This window comes from Cervus elaphus, chromosome 4 (assembly GCF_910594005.1).
Source record: "Cervus elaphus chromosome 4, mCerEla1.1, whole genome shotgun sequence".
NCBI classification, from domain to species: domain Eukaryota; kingdom Metazoa; phylum Chordata; class Mammalia; order Artiodactyla; family Cervidae; genus Cervus; species Cervus elaphus.
Genome location: NC_057818.1, coordinates 32,653,685 through 32,678,571, shown reverse-complemented (window position 1 = coordinate 32,678,571; position 24,887 = coordinate 32,653,685). Strand labels below are relative to the sequence as shown.

At 38.1% G+C, this 24,887-nt stretch overlaps 1 long non-coding RNA gene across 1 annotated transcript; it reads right to left on the bottom strand.

Moving 5' to 3' along the window:
* Positions 1–14,900: 14,900 nt before the first annotated feature.
* On the bottom strand, positions 14,901–24,683 carry LOC122690713. Its single transcript, XR_006340085.1, has 3 exons — positions 24,586–24,683; positions 23,639–23,709; positions 14,901–14,990 (listed from the first exon to the last, which is right to left on the bottom strand). It is a non-coding gene; the product is annotated as an uncharacterized LOC122690713 (long non-coding RNA).
* Positions 24,684–24,887: the final 204 nt, after the last annotated feature.

Sequence of the window (24,887 nt, the reverse complement as noted above, 5' to 3'; positions counted from 1 at the left end):
TCTCCAATGCATGAAAGTGAAAAGTAAAAGTGAGTCGCTCAGTCGTGTCTGACTCTTAGCAACCCCATGGACTGTAGCCTCTCAGGCTCCTCCGTCCATGGTACTTAATACATTGTAAACGTGTCCATCCATCTTTTCCTCTAGCTCTTCATAGGAAGAGAAAGTAAAATGAATTGGTGCTGCTGTACTCTTGGTACTACTACTTGAGAACTGCTTCAGGATTAGGTTCAATTTCTTCCCATGCCTATAGCCCTAACACAGTCAGTTTCCTGATCTGTAGAATTCTTTACTAAATCTAGTTTATAGGATTAAATGAGTTAACCCACTTGAAAATACCAGCCTCACAGGAGGAACTCTGTTAATACTGGTGACCCTCTCCTATGTGCCCCATTTGTGGACTGAAGTTACTGCTTAGACTGCCAGAAAAAGTCACTGTTGAGACTTCCATTTTTGTGGATTTAACATCTCCCAGAATGCTAACAAGCATTCAGTTCAGTTTAGTTTAGGCTCTCAGTCATGTCCGACTCTTTGTGACCCCATGAACCGCAGCATGCCAGGCCTCCCTGTCCATCACCAACTCCCAGAGTCCTCCCAAACCCATGTCCACTGAGTCGGTGATGCCATCCAACCATCTTATCCTCTGTCTTCCCCTTCTCCTCCTGCCCTCAATCTTTCCCACCATCAGGGTCTTTTCCAATGAGTCAGCTCTTCACATCAGGTGGCCAAAGTATTAGAGTTTCAGCTTCAACATCAGTCCTTCCAATGAACCCTCAGGACTGATCTCCTTTAGGATGGACTAGTTGGATCTCCTCCCAGTCCAAGGGACTCTCAAGACCTTTCTCCAACACCACAGTTCAAAATCATCAATTCTTTGGCACTCAGCTTTCTTTATAGTCCAACTCTCACATCCATACATGACCACTGGAAAAACCATAGCCTTGACTAGACAGATCTTTGTTGGCAAAGTAATGTCTCTGCTTTTTAATATGCTGTCTAGGTTGGTTAGAACTTTCCTTCCAAGGAGTAAGCATCTTTTAATTTCATGGCTGCAATCACCATCTGCAGTGATTTTGGAGCCCAGAAAAATAAAGTATGTCACTGTTTCCACTGTCTCCCCATCTATTTGCCATGAAGTGATGGGACCAGATGCCATGATCTTAGTTTTCTGAATGTTGAGCTTTAAGCCAACATTTTTATTCTCCTCTTTCACTTTCATCAAGAGTCTCTTTAGTTCTTCTTCACTTTCTGCCATAAGGATGGTGTCATCTGCATATCTGAGGTTATTGATATTTCTCCTGGCAATCTTGATTCCAGCTTGTGCTTCCTCAAGCTCAGCATTTCTCATGATGTACTCTGCATTTAAGTTAAATAAGTAGGTTGACAATATACAGCCTTGATATACTCCTTTTCCTATTTGGAACCAGTCTGTTGTTCCATATCTAGTTCTAACTGTTGCTTCCTGACCTGCATACAGATTTCTCAGGAGGCAGGTTAGGTGTTCTGGTATTCCCATCTCTTTCAGAATTTTCCACAGTTTATTGTGATCCACACAGTCAAAGGCTTTGGCATAGTCTAAAGGAACATTTCATGTAAAGTTGGGTTAGATAAAGGACAGAAATGGTGGGACCTAACAGAAGCAGAAAATATTAAGAAGAAGTGGCAAGAATACACAGAAGATCTGTACAAAAAAGATTTTCATGACCCAGATAATCACGATGGTGTGATCATTCACGTAGAGCCAGACATCCTGGAATGTGAAGTCAAGTGGCCCTTAGGAAGCATCACTGCAAACAAAGCTAGTGGAGGTGATGGAATTCCAGTTGAGCTATTTCAAATCCTGAAAGATGATGCTATGAAAGTGCTGCACTCAATATGCCAGCAAATTTGGAAAACTCAGCAGTGGCCACAGGACTGGAAAAAGCCAGTTTTTATTCCAGTCCCAAAGAAAGGCAATACCAAAGAATGCTCAAACTACCACATAATTTCACTCATCTCACACGCTAGTAAAGTAATGCTCAAAACTCTCCAAGTCAGGCTTCAGCAATAAGTGAACCGTGAATTTCCCGTTGTTCAAGCTGGTTTTAGAAAAGGCAGAGGAACTAGAGATCAAATTGCCAACATCAGCTGGATCATCAAAAAAGCAAGAGAGTTCCAGAAAAACATCTATTTCTGCTTTATTGACTATGCCAAAGCCTTTGACTGTGTGGATCACAAACAAACATCAGTACCCCCTGGTTATTTGTGGTAGCTTTAATTCTTGTTTATCTAAGCTGCCATCCAGTGCTTTTAGCACTTGCTAATAATCACAGCCTCTACATCCACATTAAGGGAGGGCTCTGAAATGTGAATGCAGAGGCCTTCTTTCCTTAGAGGTCCGCTGCACAGGTTGGTAAATAAGTTTCCATGGTGTTGAGACCAGGCTTCTGGGAGGGGTTTCATAGTCAAATTTTCCAGGTGAGTCTCTTAAATAACAGTCTTCGCTCCTAGTAAAAATCTCTCTCTGCTTTTATCTTTTTCAGCCACTGACATCATCTTAGTTAAGCAAATCTGCAGTCCACCTCGGTGTTCACGCTTGTTTTTATTTTCATTTCTCCTCTGACAATTGACTTCAAACATTGAATACTTGCAGCAGTGCTTGGAGTGGCCAGGAGGAAACTGTGTTAGCTGAATGTTATCTTAATAGTTTCTATGTTTTATTTTCCCCACCTGATTGGTTATTCCTCATACTCTAAGTCATGGCCACATTCCACTGAAGGCCATTTAAGACTTTGCTGGGTTTCTTGTCAGCCTGCATCTCAAATCCACATGCATCCATGCACCTTGTGGATTGGAACAGTTGTGTGCTTTCACCTCAGTCTGTTGAGATCATCGTCAGTTGTACCTGAATGCACTTCTCAATTCCCAGTAGGATTGTCCCTTGTTTGTCTGATTACCCTCTTATCCCAGGAGGTCTCCTATTCTCTTCCTCTCTATAGTTATTTTATTGCTAATCTATCTTCTTGGCTACACTAAGGAAAAAAAAATCTTAGAGCTGATGTTTGTTAGTCTCTATATGTCTCAGAAGTTGGTACAACCAAAATATATGCTTTACAAGCTTATTGAATCAAATTATTCCAAATAATGCCATTTTTTCCTCAATTGTATCATCACCATGAATTTACAGCTAAATATTGGTTGAAACCACAGAGGATTGTACCCTCTGAAAACTTATTATTCTCCCTAATTTGTTCAAGACCCTTATTTCCAGTTTTAATTTAGTTCTCCTCCTAAAATATCTTGCCGTTGCTTCTCATCTTTTTCACAGACTCCTCTTCCTCTCTTGTTTTATTAATTTAATATTATTTTGAATTGGTTTTTTTCTTCCCTATTTGCTATTCAGTTTCCCTGGGCACTGTGAATCACCACCATGATTTAATTATATAAGTCAGTAGCTCCAAAATCTGTATTTCTAGGCAACATCGCTTCTCTGAATTCCAGAAACTATCCCACGGTCTGGAATGAAGCAGATGCTCATTGAAGTGTTTTGTGAATGAATAAATGAGTGGTAACTTGCTTTTGTTCTTATTTAGTCACTAAGCCCTATCCAACTCCTTTGTGACCCCTTTAACTGGAGCCCACCAGACTTCTCTGTCCATGGGATTTCCCAGGCAAGAATACTGAAATGGGATGCCATTTCCTTCTCCAGGGGACCTTCCTGACCCAAGGATAGAACTCGTATCTTCTGCATTGGCAGGTGGATTCTTTACCACTGAGCCACCCAGAAAGCCCATTCCTGGTCTTAGAGGGCTTTGGAAAATCAGGTGGGCTTCCTGGTAGCTCAGTGGTAAAGAATCTGTCTGCCAATGTGGGAGACACGGGTTCTATCCCTGGATTAGGAAGATCCACTGGTGAAGGAAATGGCAACCCACTCTGGTGTTCTTGCCTGGGAAATCCCACGGGCAGAGGAACCTGGCAGGTTAAAAGTCCATGGGGTTGCAAAAAAGTTGGATACAACTTAATGACTAAAACAGCAACAACACAAAAAGTCAGATGCAGGTCAGACTGATACACCATATAACAGAACTTTAATGCAAACCACATATTGTATTTTAAATGTTTCATAGCCACATTTAGAAAGCAAAGTAAATGGGTAAAATTAATTTTAAATAATATATTTCCCTTAACTCAGTATACCCCATAGATTGCCATTTCAACTTGTGATCTCTGTGTATCATTTTTAGTGGATATATTATTTTTCATACTAAGTCTTTGACATTGTGTGCCTTTTACACCTACAATTCATCTAGAGTCAGATGCTAACTATAGTTCCTAGTCTCACTGCATTTCTAGCGCTTATCAGCCACTCATGTGACTTGTGACTCCTCTATTGGATAGCACAGCCAAAGTGAGTGGAAGTCATTTCAAGTTCTAGAGCAGGAGACAAATATAAAAAAAGAAAAAAAAAGTCAATATTTGAAGTAAAATAAGAACAAATCCTCTCCTTAAATGTTTCCATTAGTCTTTTTCTGCTTATTTAAGCAGACATTTAGTTATATGTTACAGCACAGGAAAAAGCCTGCCAGGAGAGAATCATCATTATTAACCTGAAAACTTACATATTATTAAAGACTGCCTTTTTGAGGCTGATGTCTGTCATGAACTTACATATCCAAACTTAACTCTTCTTCCCCATTTTGCCCATTTGACTCTTACTTCATTATAATCCATTTTCATACGTAAGATTTAATGCATTGAGTCTTTTTCACTATAGTTGCTGCTTTCACTTCTCTATTTCTCCTTCCCACAGTCATTGTCTATCACCTCCTGTAAGAGTTTGGATAGGAAATTGAGAACGAATATGAATTGATCTCACCATTGTGGAAAGTCATATTGCAGTCTAAAGTAATAAAAGAAAAACCATATCATATAATGGAAGTGTGTTTCTGCCTAGATGTGCTACCATACAACCTTGATAAAAATAGCATTTTTTTCTTGCTAAATAGTATTGGGATTGAGTCAGTGACTCAGAATCACCTGGGAGTCTTCCTGAGGTTTGGGCAGATGAGCCAGGGAGATGCAAAATGCCTCCGGCTGGCAGCCTACCTCCTGGTTTTTGACCTTGGCTTTGTCCTCCATCCCACATGTCAGATCAAGAAAACCAGGCAACAGCTTGAACGAGGCAAGGTGTGTAATATAAATACAATGAAATCTCTGCCCAGATAACTCCTATCGATCCTCTGGGGCTTTGAGCTACACTGCATTGAATTTTTTTTTTTTTTTAAGGAGTACCGACTGCACACAGATTTCACTGGATTTATATGACTTTTTTCAAGCCGCTAGGATACCAATTAACAAAGTGCTAATGTAGTACAAGGCTTGAAATAACTGATGCAGCTCTGTGAAGGCCTAAATCCTGAGGAACAATTTATCCTCTAGAAAAAGCCAGCTGGTTAGAGGCTTTGGGGCCACTCACCCTCTCTGTGAGGATAAAGTAGGAGGTGCTCTGGGGTTGGATTTTTCTTCTCTCCTCGCTGCTCCCTTGGCATCCTTTTGAATGTCAGCCACCTCTTGCTTATAAACTCTCCCTCTTTCCGATAAACTTTGGAAAAGGAGTGAAAAATAAGCCCCGCCTCTGTAATACAGAGGCAGGCATTCTTGTCTTCTGACTTTCTGTCAGTACAAGAAGGAACTCCACAGTTTCTTCAAATTAATCATCATTATGTTAACTTACTCTGTGTCCTTAATCATAGCTACTACTTCACTGAGAGTATTTTTCACTCACAGATAGTGTTTTTCATATATATGGAGCTATGAATAGTCTGATCACCATCTCTGAGGAGAGAGTAAAGGGGAAATAAATACAAAAATAAGTGATTTTGGGTGAGCATAGCTGTTTAATCATCATTTGAAGGATGGTGCTAAGGATATCCTGATATGCTAGGCATGACAGTAAAGTGGAAGTTAAAGGGAGGCAGATTTTGTCTCAGTATACAAAAAGAAAATGCTGACAATTCAGTGCCTCCATCTTTATGCCTCTCTCCTGAAAAAAAAAAAAATAATAAGGAATAAACAGCCTTAAAAGAGGGAGATCAATGGAGTCATTCAGGAAGATATGAAACACCCTATTTGGAACCCTATTTGAAAAATATTAGGAGGAATTTAAGCCTTACAAGGATGTTGCAATGCAAAAAAAAAAAAAAAAAGTCTCCTTTTAATCTAGAAATTACCTGATTCTGCGGTAGAGAGGTCTCTTGTCATCAGAAAGCCTAAGCCAGCTTTTTCTGCAGTTGGACAGTTGTTTGAAGGAAAAAGCCCCTGGTGACCCAGTGATAACATGTGTGTACAATCCCCACTTGGAAAACGTCTAGGGAGGATAGAGGTGTATGACAGAGGGCTGGGGACATGAAATTTATGCCTGTGGAATCTTTGAACCAGTGGTGTGTTAAAGAAGAGTTATTAGGTGTCTCTCAGAACCTGCCCTGCACTTTTAAGGTCCCATAATATAGAAATAACTATCTGGTCTGAAATAGCATGTTAAAACACAGAAATAGCACTATTGATGAGCCCTGCCTTTAACTTAAACAGAACAAATTAAGGTTGGCAGGGGGAAACACTCCTTTTCTACAGCCATCAGCATCTGCTCAATCAGATGACCTAATAAAAACAACACACAGATGCATTTTATGGCCTGGGGGTGTTTTCTGGGGAATGGAATAGACACAACTAATGAAGGCCGGGCAGCCAGCTTAATGCCTCGGCTGGCCCTGGGTGGTAGGCCTGGCCAAGAAAAGCTCAATAACTAAATGGCAGAGAGAACAGATGAGTCCTCTAATTGGCAAAAGGGAAATGTATTTGGGGCTGCAGTAGGTTAGGCTGAGTTAGGTAATACAAATTTCACTGTGATCTTTCTTGCATACTCTGTTGTGCTAGGATTTAGTGGAGATGATGCTAGGATGCGCTAAACAAAAAAATTTTAGAGTTAGGGAACATACAGCCCAAATTCTCACTATTTGATGAACTAATTTCTAAAATATTCTTGACTTACAATTTGTTCTTGACTATGTTCACTAATATTCAGTTTTAAATTCCACACTGATCACTGAATCTACTAAGAGTCAGACCTGACTGAAAAATGGAGGATGTAATTAGGAAAATTTCCTGCTCTATATGTAGCCTCCAGTGATGCAGAATGACAAAACAAAACAAACATATAACATAATCAATCTCTAACCAAATAAACACATATATTAATGAATAGTTTCAAAGATATCTAAACATTGTGAAAGAAACTTTGTCTGATATAGAAATAGTATGGTGGGATCAATTATTATATGGGTGATCAGAGACAGGCAAATTGAGGTGACATTTGACTTCAGGTAGAAGGATAATAAGGTGTCAGGCATTCTTTGTGAGGGATCTATTCTAATGATGCAAGCTTCTATTGGTAACTTTTTTTAATTATTTTTTTCCATATGGAACTTCTATCAGTTCAACAAATACTGGGCTTGGTAAGTGCATCAGTAGGTCAGATGCTCTTCTATGTAACAGAGACATCATCCTTTTTTTCAAGGCCTTGCAATCCTCTTGGAAAGGACATAAAAGCCAAAATATACTATACATTGTAGCATATTCAATATTAGAAATTTATATCAGATATCAACTTAACACAGTTGATGGTGGGGTTCATTTTTCCCTGGGAAATTAAAAAAAAAGTGGCTAGTCTGTGTGCTGCAGAATGGTGAACCATAAAAGTGGAACAACCCAACATGTGCAAAGATATGCTTCCATGAGATAACAAAGGATTTCAGAGTAACTGCAAGTGGTGTGGACAATTAAATATAAAATGGGAGATAGGGCAAAGATAAATATTTGGCTAGAGAAAGAGTCAGAACTTATACATCAAAGATGATATGTAGGCTTTGGTATTCAACTTACAGGTGATTAGAGTAACATATAAAATGTTTAAAGCAGTATAGTGAAATAATAGTAATAATAAGTATAGGATGGAGAAGAGGAGGGAAAGTTGAGGAAGAAGAAATAACATTTAATGAATACTTAATATATAGCAGGCCTTCTCATAAGAACCGTGTTTGTAGTAAATAATTTCTTATGAAAATCATCTGAAGAAACTGAGGCAGAAAGAGATCTAAAAAATGTGTTCAAGGTCACCCAATTTAGCAGAGCCAAAGTTTATACTAGGTAGTTTTACTCCAGAGTTTGTGCCCTATAGAAGTCTGCCACTATACATATATGATCCTGTTTATTTTATGTTTAAGGAGTGATCTTAGGGCTAAGTGTGCATTCAATGTATGTTTAAAAACCACATTAAAGGCTATGTTAAGGATAAGATCATGGAAACCTTACAATAGTAGAGGCATGAACAATAATAAGGATCTACTTCTTGTTTTTCTATGCACTAGTTCTAGTGTACCCAGTTAAGTTATACACTGTCCTGTCTGTAGTCTATATTAGAAAATCACCTGCTCCCTATGTTTTCTCGGGTTATAACTGTTGTTTCATCACTACGTCATGTCTGAATCTTTGCTACCCCATGGACTATGGCATACCAGGCTTCTCTGTCCTCCACTATGTCCTGGAGTTTGTGCAAATTCATGTCCATTAAATTGGTGATGCTTTCTAACCATCCTTCCCCCTGCCACCCTCTTCTCCTTTTGCCTTCAGTCTTTCCCAGCATCAGGGTCTTTTCCAGTGAGTCAGCTCTTCTCATCAGGTGGCCAACGTACTGGAGCTTCAATATCAGTCCTTCTAATGAATATTCAGGATTGATTTCCTTTAGGAGTGACTGGTTTAAATCTCCTTGAAGTCCAAGGGACTCTCAAGAATCTTCTTCAGCACCACAATTCAAAATCTTAAATTGTTTGGTGCTCAGCCTTCTTTATGGTCCAACACTCACATCCATATGTGACTATTGGAAATACAACAGCTTTGACTAGACAGACTTTCGTAGGCAAAGTGATGTCTCTTCTTTTTAATACACTGATTAGATTTACCATAGCTTTCCTTCCAAGGAGCAAGCATCTTTTAATTTCATAGCTGCAGTCACCATCCACAGTGATTTTGGACTCCAAGAAAATAAAATCTGTCACTGCTTCCACTTTCCCCCCTTCTACTTGCCATGAAGTGATGGGACTGGATGCCATGATCTTAGTTTTGGTAATGTTGAGTTTTAAGCTGTTTTTCTTTTTTTTTTTTTTTCCACTCTCCTCTTTCACCCTCATGCTCATCAAGAGGCTCTTTAGTTCCTCTTTAGTTTCATTTGCATATCTGAGATTGTTGATATTTCTCCCTACAGTCTTGATTCCAGCTTGTGATTCATCCAGCCAGGCATTTTGTATGATATGTTCTGCATATAAGTTAAATAAGCAGGATGATAGTGTATGGCCTTGTCTTATTCCTTTCCCAATTTTGGACCATTGATTTGTTCCATGTCTGGTTCTAACTGTTGCTTCTGCATACAGGTTTCTCAGAAGACTGGTAAGGTGGTCTGGTCCTCCCATCTCTTAAAGAATTTTCCACAGTTTGTTGTGATCCACACCATTGAAGGCTTTAGCGTAATCAATGAAGCAGAAGTGGATGTACTTCTGGAATTCCCTTTCTTTCTCCGTGATTCTTTCTCCTTTGGCAATTTGATCTTTGGTTCCTCTGCCACTTCAAAACCCATCTTGTGCATCTGGAAGTTCCATTCACATACTGCTAAAGCCTATCTTGAAGGCTTTTGAGCATAACCTTACTAGCATGTGAAACGAGTACAATTGTACAGTAGTTTGAACATTCTTTGGCATTGCCCTTCTTTGAGATTGGAACAAAAGCCGACCTTTTCCAGTCCTGTGGCTGCTGCTGAGTTTTTCAAATTTATGGGCATTTTGAGTGCAGTGCTTTATTAGCAGCATTATCTTTTAGGATTTTAAGTAGCTCAACCGGAATTCCGTCACTTCCACTAACTTTGTTCATAGTAATGCTTTTTTTTCCCCCCCTAGGGTACCCATCTTCAGTTCTACTGACTGTTTCTCATATGGAGTCCGTGTGTATGCATTCACTGTTCTGATCACTATTATTTAGAAATGGTCGGTATCATCCCTGCTGTTTGATACCCGGAATATTGTCCAATGATCTAAATTATTTTGCTTCCATGCATAAATTCAGTCACCTCTACTTGTAATACAGAACATGAGTTATCCATTTAGTCTTTCTTGTGGTTATTTGTAAAGTATGAATGTGTGAAATAGCCTGCAAGTGTCTTTTGAATATCATTCAAGGTATTTCTAAGAGAGGCATTCCTCTCCAAAGGGGATTGTCCTGTCCTGCCCAGTTATTAATCTCACAGAGAATGTTTTTGGTCTCATGGAAACATGTGGCAGATGTTTAAGAAATGCATGTTATTTCAATCCCATTGCACTTACACAATAGATTTAACACTGTATACTGGTCAGGCTTTTCCATCTGTTTCAGGTGTCAGAAGTGTAATTCATATTAACATAATAATATATACTGGAAACTTCTAGAATAATTCACATTTCCACTCTGAATATAGTTTTTTTTTTTTTTTTTCCATATCAACTCAAATCAGATGTTCTTGCATTATGTAGTGTAGTTTCACATTTTGTACCACAGTGTCACCAAGCCTCCTGGATGTTTCTTTAAGCTAACAATATTATTTAAAGACTGCTTTTAACTTTCTGCATGCAAAGTGAAAACTGAACATGGCAAGATATCAAGGACAGGCTCTCAGGGTTCTGACCCATCTCCATCCATTTATTTTTTTCCCTTTGCTTATACTTCTGTTAAGATCATTTTCTTTTACTGCATAAAGCAGTGATCCCCAACCTTTTTGGAGTCAGGGACCAGTTTCTTGGAAAACAAGTTTTCCACAGACCAGGGAAGGGATGAAGAAGGAAAGCTTCCAGATGATTCAGGCACACTACATTTTTTGTACACTTTATTCTATTACTGAGGAGGAAATGGCAACCCACTCCAGTGTTTTTGCCTAGAGAATCCCGTGGACAGAGGAGCCTGGTGGCTACAGTCCATGGGGTCTCAAAAACTCAGACATGACTGAGCAACTAATACTTATTCTATTATTATTACATTGTGGTATATAATGAAATAATTATACAGCTCACCATAATCACTGGGAGAAGAAAAGGAAGAAGCAGTGGGACCCTTGAGCTCGTTTTCCTGAGCTCAGGTGGTAATGTGAGCGATGGGGAAAGGCTGTAAGTGTAGATAGAGGTTTGCTCACTTGCTTGCCACTCACCTCCTGCTGTGCAACCCAGTTCCTAACAGGCTACAGACTTGTACTGGTCCATGGCCTGAGGGTTGGGGATCCCTGGCATAAAAGATCCCTCTATGTGGTTGAGGTGGAGAAGGAAATGGCAACCCACTCCAGTGTTCTTGCCTGGAGAATCCCAGGGATGGTGGAGCCTGGTGGGCTGCCATCTATGGGATCGCACAGAGTCAGACACGACTGAAGTGACTTAGCAGTAGCAGCAGCAATATGTGGTTGAGGGGAGCTCTGCCACATCCATAAGTCTATATGCTTTGGACTTGCAATGCAAAAAGCAGCTCTACCTCAGGAGGGAAAAACAGTCAAATTGACCTGTACTAGTCTAATTGTGTTCTGTGTTCTGTACTCTGTGTACGAGGAGGGCATAGAAACCCACTCCAGTGTTTTTACCAGGATAAGCCCGTGGACAGAGGAGCCTGGTGGGCTACAGTCCACAGGGTCACAAAGAGTTGGACGTAACTGAACAACTGAGCATGCACACTCTATCCAGTTGTTGGGTGGACAGTACTAAGAGGATCCTGTAAAGAGGAAGGACCCTAAATAAAAGGCTGTGCAGTTATAAAAGGTGATAGTGGGAAATTGTATCCTGTGGAGAAAGAATAAAGAGAGAAAGGAAGAAGGGAAGAAAGCAAAGAAAGAGAAAGGAAGAACAGTTGCCGTAACTCACAACCATATTGGATGAATTTGGCATGATCTGGTAACATTGAAGAGGTTAGTATAATGAGGCTTGGTGACCCATCATTCCTAAGCATGTCCCTTTGAGAAACCTTTGCACATACTCAATGGGATACATGCACAGGAATGCTTTCCTTTAAAAGCCAAGTGAAAGTGAAAGTGAAGTCGCTCAGTCATGTCCGACTCTTTGCGACCCCACGATTCACTATAGCCTACCAGGCTCCTCTGTCCGTGGGATTTTCCAGGCAAGAATACTGGAGTGGGTTGCCATTTCCTTCTCCATTAAAAGCCAAAATCTAGGACAAAAGGTTTATCGGCTGTAAAATGTATGGATAAATTTTTGTATATTCATATAAAATTGATTATATACATATAATACTAGAAGTGACTAAAGCTAGCTACATCTAACAAAAAATAGTCTTATTTACTTTAAATTGGAAAAAAGAAAAGCATATCAAATAAATGTATTAAGATTCTATTTACATTAAGTTCAAAATAGGAAAAGATATTATATTGTTCGGATCAATATGCATTATATTGTTTATATAATATACATCTGAAGTATGTTGTTTACTGGGGGTAAGACTATAGAGAAAAAAATTAAATGGTTATCACAAAAGTCATTACAGGGTTTACTGTTTCAGGATAGTGATGAGGCTCCTATCAGTTAAGAGCATAGGACGCTGTGGGAGAAGGTGAGGGTGGGATGTTTCGAGAGAACAGCATTGAAACATGTATATTATCTAGGGTGAAACAGATCACCAGCCCAGGCTGGATGCATGAGACAAGTGCTCAGGGCTGGTGCACTGGGAAGACCCAGAGGAATCGGGTGGAGAGGGAGGTGGGAGGGGGGATCGGAATGGGGAATACATGTAAATCCATGGCTGATTCATGTCAATGTATGGCAAAACCCACTACAATATTGTAAAGTAATTAGCCTCCAACTAATAAAAATAAATGGGAAAAAAAAGAGTATATGAGGAGTTCCTGTGATGGTAACAATAATCGATTTCTTAACTTAAATGGTAGTTACATGGAATCTCTCACTACATGTGTATGTGTTAAGTTGCTTTAGTTGTGTCCAACTCTTTGTGACCCTATAGACCATAGCCCACTGGGCTCTCTGCTCATGGGTTTCTCCAGGCAAGAATACCCTCCTCCAGGGCATCTTCCCGACCCGGAATTGAACCCAGGTCTCCTGCAGCTCCTGCATTGCAGGTGAATTCTTTACTGCTGAGCCTCTGGGGAAGCCTTTCTCTCTATATAATTATTTGTTAAAATGCAAGTATATCAATTACTTTTGGTACTTTTTTATGGAAGTGTAATTGGCATACATTATGAAATAATCACCACAGTAAATATACCAGAGGGTTACAAAATTATTTTTGTGATGAGAACTTCTAAGAATTAACTCTTAGCAACTTTCAAACTTACATTAGAATAGCACTGATAATAATCATGAAGCTGCACAATGCGTCACCATGACTGACATTTTATAACTGTAAGTCTGTACCTCTTGATCCCCTTCACTCACTTTGTCCACTCTGCCTCGCCCTCGCACCCCGACCTCCTTGCCCTCTACGTTGTCATATACTACATATAATAGTGAAAGTCGCTAAGTCACATCTAACTCTTTGCAACCCCATGGACTTATACAGTCCATGGAATTCTCCAGGCCAGAATACTGGAGTGGGTCGCCCTTCCCTTCTCCAGGGGATCTTCTCAACCCAGGGATCAAACCCACGTCTCCCACATTGCAGGCAGATTCTTTACCAGCTGAGCCACAAAGGAAGCAGCAGTCTGTTTTCTGAATCCTTGAGTTTTGTTTTGTTTCCTAGATTCCACACATAAGTGAAATCTTTTTGTCCCGCTCTCTCTGACTTATTTCACTTAGCATAATGCCCTCAAACTCCATCCATGTTTTCACAAATGGCACGACCTCATACTTTTTTTAAGGCTGAGTAGTATTCAATTGTATATACTTCCCACATTTTCCTTATCCACTTATCCAATGTTGGTATATTTTACATTAAATACAAAAATAAGATTTTACAGTACCTTCTTTTGACTATGGGCTTGTAGGTGATTCTGTTTCTGTGGCATACTATAATTGGGCAAATTCTTTCATCTCTTTGCCTGTCATTTTCCTCAGCACATAATTGAAATACTAAAATAATGATTAAAATGGCAATGACAACAATGTTAACAATATCTCAAAAACTTGTGAAATCAGATGTGTTCATGTACAGTCACTTAATAATTTGCTTGGTTTTGTAGGAAATATTATATGGAGTGTAATTTTCGTACTTTATTTCTGATAATAATAAACAGAGATTTAATGAGAAGTGTATTGTTTCTGTCTGGTTGTCTGCCAACACTTGGCCCTTATTTTTGAGCTGTTTTTATTAAAATATAAAATTAACCAAACTAATTGTTTATCTGGGCATCCATAATATTTTAGAAACTTTTCATTGCTGGGAGTCAAAAGTGAAAAAAATGTTATTTTTAATAAGTTCTGCATAAAGCCTGGATTTTTCCTTCACTGCCCACATATGTCCAGTGCTAAAATTCATAGGATATGAATATAATATGACCTGATATCTGTTTCAGTATCTTTGTGCAAGATTTTCACATGGTAATGGAGTTTAAAAAAATTTTTTAAATGCAGATATTTTGACCACGACTGATTAAAAGCACTTTTCTTTGTATTCTGAGTTACACTGACTGAACCACGCTTTATCTCATGTTAGGTGGCGTTAGAGTAGCTGTGGGCTATGTTATCATCCAGCTAAGGGGAAATTAAATTGAAAATGTATTTAATTTGTATTTAAATAAAATATAGTTATGTGACTTACCATCATGTCTGAATATAATTTAGTTACCTCTGGCTTTCCATTATGGGATGAGCTTCCGGGAATACTACTGAAACACACTTTGCTGACTCACCTGACATTACAGCACAAATGTGCAATGATGGATGTCACATCCTCATCTGAATGTATCTTCTGAATCCCCAAAAAGTATGTGAACACTAGGGAAGAAAGCAGATTTGAAATGTGTGGACGCAAACCTGGTCTGTAAAATGTTAAATTATTCACAACACTATATTTCAAAATAGTAAATGAAAAATTCAGTTCTGGTTAACTCCTGGTTAGATAGAGACTCTCTCTTGCCAGAAATATATCAATTATGCATTGTTAAAATAAATCTATTGAATGATATAATATACAACTGATAGATTGATGATTGATGATTGATTGATGATTTGATATAAATTACATGTGATTCAATGTTTTAGTACCCTAAATTGTTAAAGTAAAACCCTATAGCAGTATCACATGCAGCAAAAGCTTTGTGTTCGAAATTTCATGTTTCATGCATCTCAAATGTCAATAAATTTTTAAAATAGATAAAAAACACTAAAGGGTAGAATTGGTTAGGTCTATAAATAATATTTAAAATGTGTTATCTGAATGGTTGTACTAAGTTGCTTCAGTTGTATCCGACTCTTTGCGACCTATGAACTGTAGCCTGCCAGGCTCCTCCGTCCATGGGATTCTCTAGGCAAGAATACTGGAGTGTGTTGCCATGACCTCCTCCAGGGGATCTTCCTGACCCAGGGGCCCAACCCACAGCTCCTGCGGCTCCTGCATTACAAGTGGATTCTTTACTGCTGAACCACTGGGGAAGCCACACAAGTGATCAGTGAGCAGATGAAAATACACTTAACATCATGAATCATCAAGAAAATGTAAATCAAAACTATGATGAGATAAAACTGCAATGTTGGTAATAGAAAAGGCAGATGCTCACATGTTTATTTTAAGGATGTAAAGAAATCAGAACATTCATACAGTTTGTGGCAATGTAAAATGATATATCAGTTTTGGGAAATAGTCTGAAAGTTTCTTTAAAAAGTTACACATATAATTATCTTATGTTCCAGCAATTTTATTCCATGAGAAATTAAAACACATATGTACACAGAAACTTGTATATGAATGTTACTATCAGCAGCTCAATAAAAAAGTGATACCAGGAAAAAAAATCCCAAATGTTTGGAAGTTTAAAAAAATAGGGATTTCACTTGGACAAAACGTCAAATCAAATGAAAATAAATACATATACAGGTTATGAAATTTTAAGAGATACAGCTTAAATGGCATATATAGGGAAATTAGTATCTTAAAAATTTTAAAGATTATAGTATATAAAAAGAATGCTAAAAGAAAACCAAGGACCTGAGTTCCACACACTTATATATGTTCTAACATTTCTAGGTATTTGCCCAAGAAAAATGAAAATACATGTCCACACAAGCACATACACATGATTGTTCATAATAGCATTAGTTGTAATAGACCCAAACCAGAAACAATCCAAACATACCCTAGCTGATTCATGGACAAATACATTGGGGTGTATATACAGACTATGGATTCTCATCAATAAAAATAAACCAAACATTGATTTTTGGCTCAGATGGTAAAGAATCCGCCTGCAATTCAGGAGACCTGGGTTTGATCCCTGGGTGGGGAAGATCCCCTGGAGAAGGAAATGGCAACCCACTCCAGTATTCTGGCCTAGAGAATTCCATGGACTGTATAGTCCATGAGGTCGCAAAGAGTCGGACACAACTGAGCGACTTTCACTTACAAACACTGATACATGCAACAGCATGGATGAATCTCTTTAACATTGTTCTGAGCAAAAGAAGCTGTAAAACACTGTTTAGTTTCTCAGTCACATCTGACTCTTTGTGACACATCATGCTTTAGACCACTAGGCTCTTCTGTCCATGGGAGTTCTGAGGCAAGAATAATGGAGTAGTCACCATTTCTTTCTCCAGGGAATCTTTCTCACCCAGGGATTGAACCTGTGTCTCCTGAATTGCGGGTGGATTCTTCACCCGCTAAGCCATCCAGGAGGCCCGATAGTTCTATTCATGTGGCAGTCTGACATGCATATGTTTAGGGGCAGAAAATAGATCACAATTACTAAAAGCCAAGACCTGAGTGGGTGGGGAAACTGCCTGCAAAGATACTGAGAAAACTTTCTGAGTAACTGAAAATGCCCTAAATATTGATTATGGTGTTTTTACATTATGCATATGTTTGCCAAATTCTTTGGACTATGCACTGGAAATGTAGGAATTTTATTGCATGAAAATTTATACCTCAATAAAGTTGTTTAAAACCTTTCCATTGAAAAAATAGGGCTTAGGGAGAAAAAAAAAATGAATTAACCTCTATGCAAATACCAGCTATATGATGTAAGGAGTGTAACTTAGAGTATATGAAATCAGTCTCTGTTTATAAATTGCAAGTTTTCATATTTACCACCCCATTTTGAGGAAAGAACAATTGAAATCATGTATGTGAAAGTACTCTATAGAAACTGTTCCATTATATCACTATAGCACAGTTTTCCCATCTGAGTTATATGTCTTTTGTAATGCTTGTACCTTTAGAGGCTTTGAAGTAATAGTGCAGCTACATACCACATGCTGTATTTCCACTTCCAGGAGTTTACTTTGCATAGATCCAGATCTTTCCTGATATTCCCTCTGCTTAGCTGGCTTTGATATGAATGCCTATATGTGGGAACTACTGCAGTTAATTTCAGTCCCCAACAGTTCACATTCAGGACTGTTTAAACAGTCTTGAATCCACAGTCTCCATTAGCAATGACAGGTGACACCTCAAGGTGCCTTGGGCAATTCCCTCGAAAGGTCGGCTAGAAACACATTTGTTCCTACACTTTTTCTCTCCCCCTCCTCCTAGCACCAAGCCCAATTACTTCTGTTTTTGTAAGTCAGTGTCTTCATCAGTACCACACAGCCGAAAGAACAATATACTTAGGTGACAATTTTTAGCTAGAAGCAAATCTGATTAATGAGGCAAGGCTGAAATTATCTTTTCCTCATGTCACACACATTTAGTCATGTAAAATCCCCCTTGTTATGCTACCCATTAACATCATCACCACCAATAACCACATTGAAATATAATGTACTTTTTACCAAAATAGGCACCTATCCATATCCTATTACCCCTGTAAATAAAATGTGACATGATTTGATATTAACACAGATAAATTTGTCCACTTAAAGAGCTCATTAGCCAATACAGAATTTCCTGATGGCATGCCTCATATACATATATACAGATAGGCATATTATGTTAAAATAGTTATAGGTACATCTTGACAAAAATGGAATACAGAGTAAGGCAGAAATCTTTGACAGGTAATTATTGTGAATGGCAGTAATGCCATATACATTTAAAAATAATCAACCATGTAACCAAAGGCAGAATGCTGTTCCCATTCAAAATTAATTTTGCAAAGGAACTCTGTTCTGCCTTCTGAAATTGTTTCCAGAGTTGAATAATAAAAATGGCAAGTGCTCCAATTCCTCTCCTTGGTCTGTCTATACTTAAGAAAATCCGTTTGGCTAAGACCCACAGAGCTTAACAGCAAATGTTGCATATTATCATTGTAATTGGAAATAAATAAATTAGAAATCTGCTAATAGAAGATGTGTTTATGAATAGAGTTAGTTAGCCAGAAAATAGAGTTTTTTTAAAAGGTTAAAAATATAATTACTAATTTTCTTATTACCTAATGAAACCCATGTTATTTTTTAAGATACTTTTTGTAGCTAAAAATTGTCAACATGAATTTCAATTTGCAACCTGGAAGCAACTAGATAAATTTAATGTGCGGGAATGTCTAGATTATCCAATCTGCAGTAATATATGGACAAATAGTATTTATTTTATGAGGTTTTTTAAATGTTGAATGAACTTTTATGCATAAATCACCTGAGATATTATCTAGTGTATTATTAGTGCTCAATAGGTATTAGCTGTTAGTTATCACCGTTGTTATTAATATTCCAGGTCTGCCTTGTGAGGTAATGGTGTCATGCTTTCTAGCCTGGTTTACAGAGCGTGCAGTTTTATGATCTGTTTTTAGTTTTGCCACCGAGTAATGTCTGGCCTTGAGCAAGTTAGCAGGTCTCTCTGGATGTATTTTACTTTCCTCTTGTAATGGAGAATCTTAGTGTAGATAAAGATCCTATCCGCTTTCAGATACTATAACTAAGTCAGTGCCTGGTTTACATCAAAATGTTCCCAGAACCAAAAATATATTTCTGCTTCTAATAGTACTCTTGATGATCTTAGACAAAAGGTATCTGAGTATTTCTTTTATTTCAAATGTTATAAATGAACAAAGCCTTTGACATTTGGTGTTCCCATGTCCTCCAAGTCACATGGTGCATCCTTAGTCAGCAGATGGTCAACCTCATTATTTATTCTCTCCATGTGAAACTAAGCCCAATAGATAGTGAGTGCCACCTGCTTGCCAAGCAAATGTTAAGTATTAGTCCTATTTGGAATATGTGTAAACTGAGGCTTGTAGAGAGAGATTGAGTGAGTTGCCTGAGCACTAACAGTCAAGCATCAGTATCAATAGTACCATTCTCTTTGTAAATGTTACTTTAACTCATTAAAAAAATATGCATTATAAGTGTAAACAAAGTTAAAGTTCAAACCTTCACACCCCTACCTTTTCTCTAAATTCTACTCTCCCAGTCTTCCATTTTATTTAAAAACAATAACAAATATAGATACGTGAAAGATAAATTTATATATCTAGATCTAGATATATAATATCTAGATTTATATATATATAAATTTAGATATATATCTAAATTTTATCTTTATCTTTATCTACCTATAAGTCTTTGTTGTTATTGTTTTTAAATAAGCATAAAAGGTGAAAGAGGGATAAAGCAGGCTAAGTGGTCCTCCTGGCCTCCCATTTGTCGAATGTATTTCCAAGTATACATAATGCTATTTATTATACTATTGGTCTTGTTTGTGTTCACAACATTCAGTATGAGAGAGTCAATTCCTAGGCAGATTGATAAGAAGTCCAGGGGTCCCCAAAGAGAGAGGGGTCTGGAATTCTCAAGGAGGAAGAAAGGACAAACTTTTTTGTCCCTCTACATTCCTTAGGATTATATAACAATAATGTGTCCTGCTTGAGGACAGTCTCTGGAAAAAACCTTCTGACTAATCCTGTTATCTTAAGGTGTAAATTATGAGAGTAGGTCTAGTGAGGTCTTTACAACCCCCAGACATTCTTTTGATTCACTGTAATAACTAATTAGAGAGTATATAACTCCATGGCTAACACTTGCAAGGGGGTACTCTTTCTGCCCCCTTTTGATGCCTATGTCAGAAGCTTTCTCTATCTCCTTTATACTTTAATAAAACTTTATTACACAAAAGCTCTGAGCGATCAAGCCTTGTCTCTGGCCCCGGATTGAATTCTTCTCCTCCGGAGGCCAAGAATCCCGGCATCTTTGTGTGTTCAACAACAACCTTTCAAGTAGTACCTGTAAGCTCCACAAAGCAACTGTATCCTCATGACTAGCATAGTTCCAGAACAAAGCGAGTCCTCAGAGTTGGCTTGGGAAATTACAAGGATATAGTCCCTATTAAAGACTCTCTGACTCCTTTAGTGCAGTGGACTGACTGTAAGTAACATAAAATGTTAGGCGTTATCAAATTTACCAAAATTTAATTTATAAAACATATCAACTTTGTTTTTTATAATTATATAATTCATAATTGAGCTTGTTTTCATTATAAACCATACAATTTTGGTTAAACTAAAGTTAGTAAAGCTCTTTCTTTGACTCCATTAGCTACAGATCTTGTCTTGACATTAAGATGAGGGCAGACAGAGACCCTGACTCTGGTCTTTGCCTTGTTTTCAGCAAACAGGGTAGCTGGTTTCCAGTTGGCATCCCAATACACTGGGATTGGAACCAGTCCATTAAGCAATCAGTTGATTAACCAGTATTTTTAATCAATCGTGGATTCTTCTGATAGTAGTTTAATTCAACCACTAAATCACAACCATTTTTTAAAAGCCTGTAACAGGAGGCACTGCTGAAAGGAAGGTCTATCTAATATGCTGCCAATTATACAAATGTAATTTGGCATAATTAACTCCTAGTGATTGAGGGTGTGATCAGTTGGGATGGAATGAAAGACACAGGCATGGTACCAGACAGACTTGAATTCGGCCCTCATAACTTGGAGTTTTCAGGCTAGTTCACATACTCTTGTCAGTCTTTCTTACTTTAATCATCAGAAGGGACAATAGGATTTACCTTTCCTGCTTTCCTTAATAAATACAGATATTTATATAAAAGCATTGCACAGTAATATATGTATTAGGTGTTTAATACTTAATGGCTTCTATATTTTATTGCTGTTATTATTGAATATAAACAATATTAAATAATACACAGGTTGTTACTAGATATTCCATCTGATATTTAAATTGTAATTGAATCAAGAAATATGTAGTCTATAGCTGCTTTATTGAGACATATGGGGAAGAGTTTTGGGATTGTGAGATGAAATTACAACTCCTCTGGAATAAATAAAACCTTGATGTAGTTATTGAGTGACCCACCTGTGATAGTAAGACTCAAATTTCTTTTAGAATTGAGAGAGAAACACTGGGAGAGAGTGGATAGGTGTGACTGGGAGAAAGTACTGGGGAAGGAACCAACTGAGAGAAAGATAAAAATGTATTAATTGCAGTTTCTGAATAGTTGCATTCAAAGAATATAGTGCTAAACATAATTAAATATTTTGTCTCAAGGTATGAAACCTTCAATCCATTTATTTCTCCTAAGTCCCCTCTTTTGTGTTCTTTTAAAAGTGATATTAATAATAATTTTCAAAAACACTGTCACTGTCACCATATTATTCTCCAATTAGTGCTCAGTGGATTGTGAAAGTCAGTGAACTGAAGTAATTAGACCTCCTATGTGATCTTAAATATCTTAGAGGTGTGCAAAGCCATGGACCATGTGGAAGCCATCTGTAAACACTGAGAAGAAAAAGGCAGACTGGGGAGAGATCCTAATATCTCTTTGGTACTTTCTGCTGACTTTTTATGTTTTGTTTCATTACATTCTCAAAACTATGCAAAGATTATTTATTACTACTGTTAATACATACTACAATATAAATCCTAAGAATTGAAGAGGTAGGGAACGGCAATGCCATGACAAATACAAGTCTCTGGGACTCCCTTTCTTTTTTCCTCTGTTGTCTTCACTCTACCAGAGCTGTTGAGTGAGAACATCGATATGATGAATAAAACAGAAAACAGAGTATCTTGTATGCTAAGTTGGGGAAAACTTCCTGAAAAAGAACACTGTGACCTTGGATGGATGGCAAGTGGTGGCAGGCATGCTAGTTTCCGCTGATTTTTGTGAAATGAAAATAAGCAGATGGAAGTGAACGCGTTTTTAAAACTCTGCCTGTGTGTTCAGTTTCTTCAATCGTAACCAACTCTTTGCAGCCCTATGTACTGTAGCCCATGGATTTCTCCAGGCAAGAATACTGGAGTGGGTTGCTGTGCAGTCCTCCAGGGGATCTTCCCAACCCAGGAATCCAACCTGCATCTCTTGTCTCCTGCATTGGCAGGCAGGTTCTCTACCACTAGCACCATCTGAGGAGCCCCAAAGCATCCTAAAAAACCTGAAAACATTTTCAGAAAGGAAGTAGTTTGGTGAGCTGGAATTGGTGGTTAAGTCTTCTATAATACTAATCACCTAGATCAACATTTCCCAACATTTATTCCATCATTGATTCCAGAAACCACAAGTGCTTCTGGGGGTTAATGTACCAAAGTCAGATCACTTTTTGTTGGTAAAGTGTTAAAATGATTTTCCTTTTTATACTACATATGATTCATATTGGCATATTAAAGTTTTTGTGATTTCTACAATAAAATAGAAAACAGTTTCCATTCAATATTTTAGATGAATAATTAATAGTTTTATTCAATAGGAATAAAAATATTACATGGAAGTCCTAGATTCAGATCTCAGCTCTACCATTTACTAGTTATGTTACTGTGGGCAATTCTTTGAGTTGGTATTTGCTCATCAGTCAGTTGGTGATCCCATTGCAGGAGACTGTCAGTTCAGGGAAATATTGTATGTGCAGTATCTATTACACAGTAAGTATTCAATAAATATTAGATGTTCTTCTCACCTTCCTCTAGAAAATCCATGTTTTTTCTCACCTGACAGATAATTGCCTTGGAGCAAAATGTTGTCTATTAGACATATTTGCCTTGTCTGAAAAGAGTTTGTGTCAAAGTCTAGTTTTAGGAAGGAAAGACTGCTAAGTTCTTTCTGTCACATTGGCAGGCACCCATTCCATTCTTGGAAGCTACTAAGATAAAGCACTGCAAGTCAATATTTCCATGTCACTTAAAATAATTTCCATTCATTGAGAAAAAAAAAAATCTCAAGATACAAAATTGCTTCTGTATTTCACCTCTCACACACTGGGGGAAGAAGAAGAAGTACACTGGGCTCCCTCAGCCCCAGTGGACAACTTCAGGTGTTTCCCTGTCCTTCTGCCCTCATACCCTCTCTCTGCCCCTCCATTTCCTGGGGTCTCTATTTGGAACTCATTCATGTTTATTCAGTAACTTGGATTATCTCATTTACTTATGCTGGAATTTGTCAACATGAAAAGGAGTGAGGGATGATCTTTCACTTCTTGTAAACACTTCATTATTTGCCTTTGGTATTTGAAGACAACAAAACAAAACAAAGCATATTCTTACAAAGTGTCTCCTCAGTAATCACGGCTAGTGTTGTCAGTTCCAGACAGTCCTCCTGCCAGCATCTGAAATGACTAGCAGAGAAAGACAAAGAAACAGAGTTAGCCATTTTTATTCTTTGCAAACTGATAGCCTAAAACCGACTCAGCTGTCCTTGCTCTCTGGCAGTCTCCCAGGCCAAATGTACCTCTTCTGTTTGGGGGGATGCTTTTCTTGAAAACATGTTTGGGCAGGGCGCTGCCAAGGAACCAGCCACAGAACTGAGCCGGTCATTTTCCTAAGACATCACCTGACCTTCAAAATGCTGGTTTTCTTTAATCCTGTACACGTTACCGTTGTCCTTGTTGCCTTTGCCTGGAGTTTCCCGGAAAGTATTTGTTTTACATTTGTCTCCTTAGCCTCTATGCGTGCCCTGACATAATTTAATGAACATATTTAATTGCATAGATTTTTTTATTCTCTTAGATAAATAATATTAGGTAAAGAATAGTTTCTTAGAACTTGCTCTTTTCTGTTGTTATCACACTGTTTACACGTACGAAGAAAGAGTAAATGGAAAAAAAAAAAAAAGCCCTTTGGTAGCTAGATTAAGCTTACTATCTCTACTGCCTTTTGCTTACTTCAGGACCTTGAACAAATAGAACATGTTTTTGTACCTTAGTTTCTCTCACCAGTAAGTAAGAAAAAGTAATATGCATCTTTATTTTAAGAAAAACATAATGGACATTTTAGGAACTTCCCATTCAGACACGGTGGCATAGACCTGTATCTTTCTGTTCTTTGCTAAGCACTATATAAACCCTGGAAATAACACAGACGACAGCAAAGGAGAACTCTGTCAATGTGGTAAGAGGGAACTGAACTGGTTTAGGAGCCCGGGACTGAAAGAATAGGCATTTTAAAATCTCCCCCACCCAACAGATGAAGACTAAGCCCTGAGATTTTCTTACCTCCAGGCAAGCCATAGAATATGTCCCTGGTAGGTTCATTCCTGCCCTGAATATAGCAGAGTGCATACGACATCAGAAGAGCTCGACATAAATATGACCAGCAATGTGGATCTACCAGAAGCTCTGCCAAAATTAAGTGTCCAGGGAAAATCACTCTCCTTTGCTAGAGGGCCGGACATTCCCCTTTCCCACTGAGCAATACTGAGACCTGAAAATAGAAGAGGAAGAAGGGATCTAGTCACAACACAACAGGAAATTCCATTTGGGAGCCTTTTCTCACAGTCCTGAGACTGTCTTTTCTT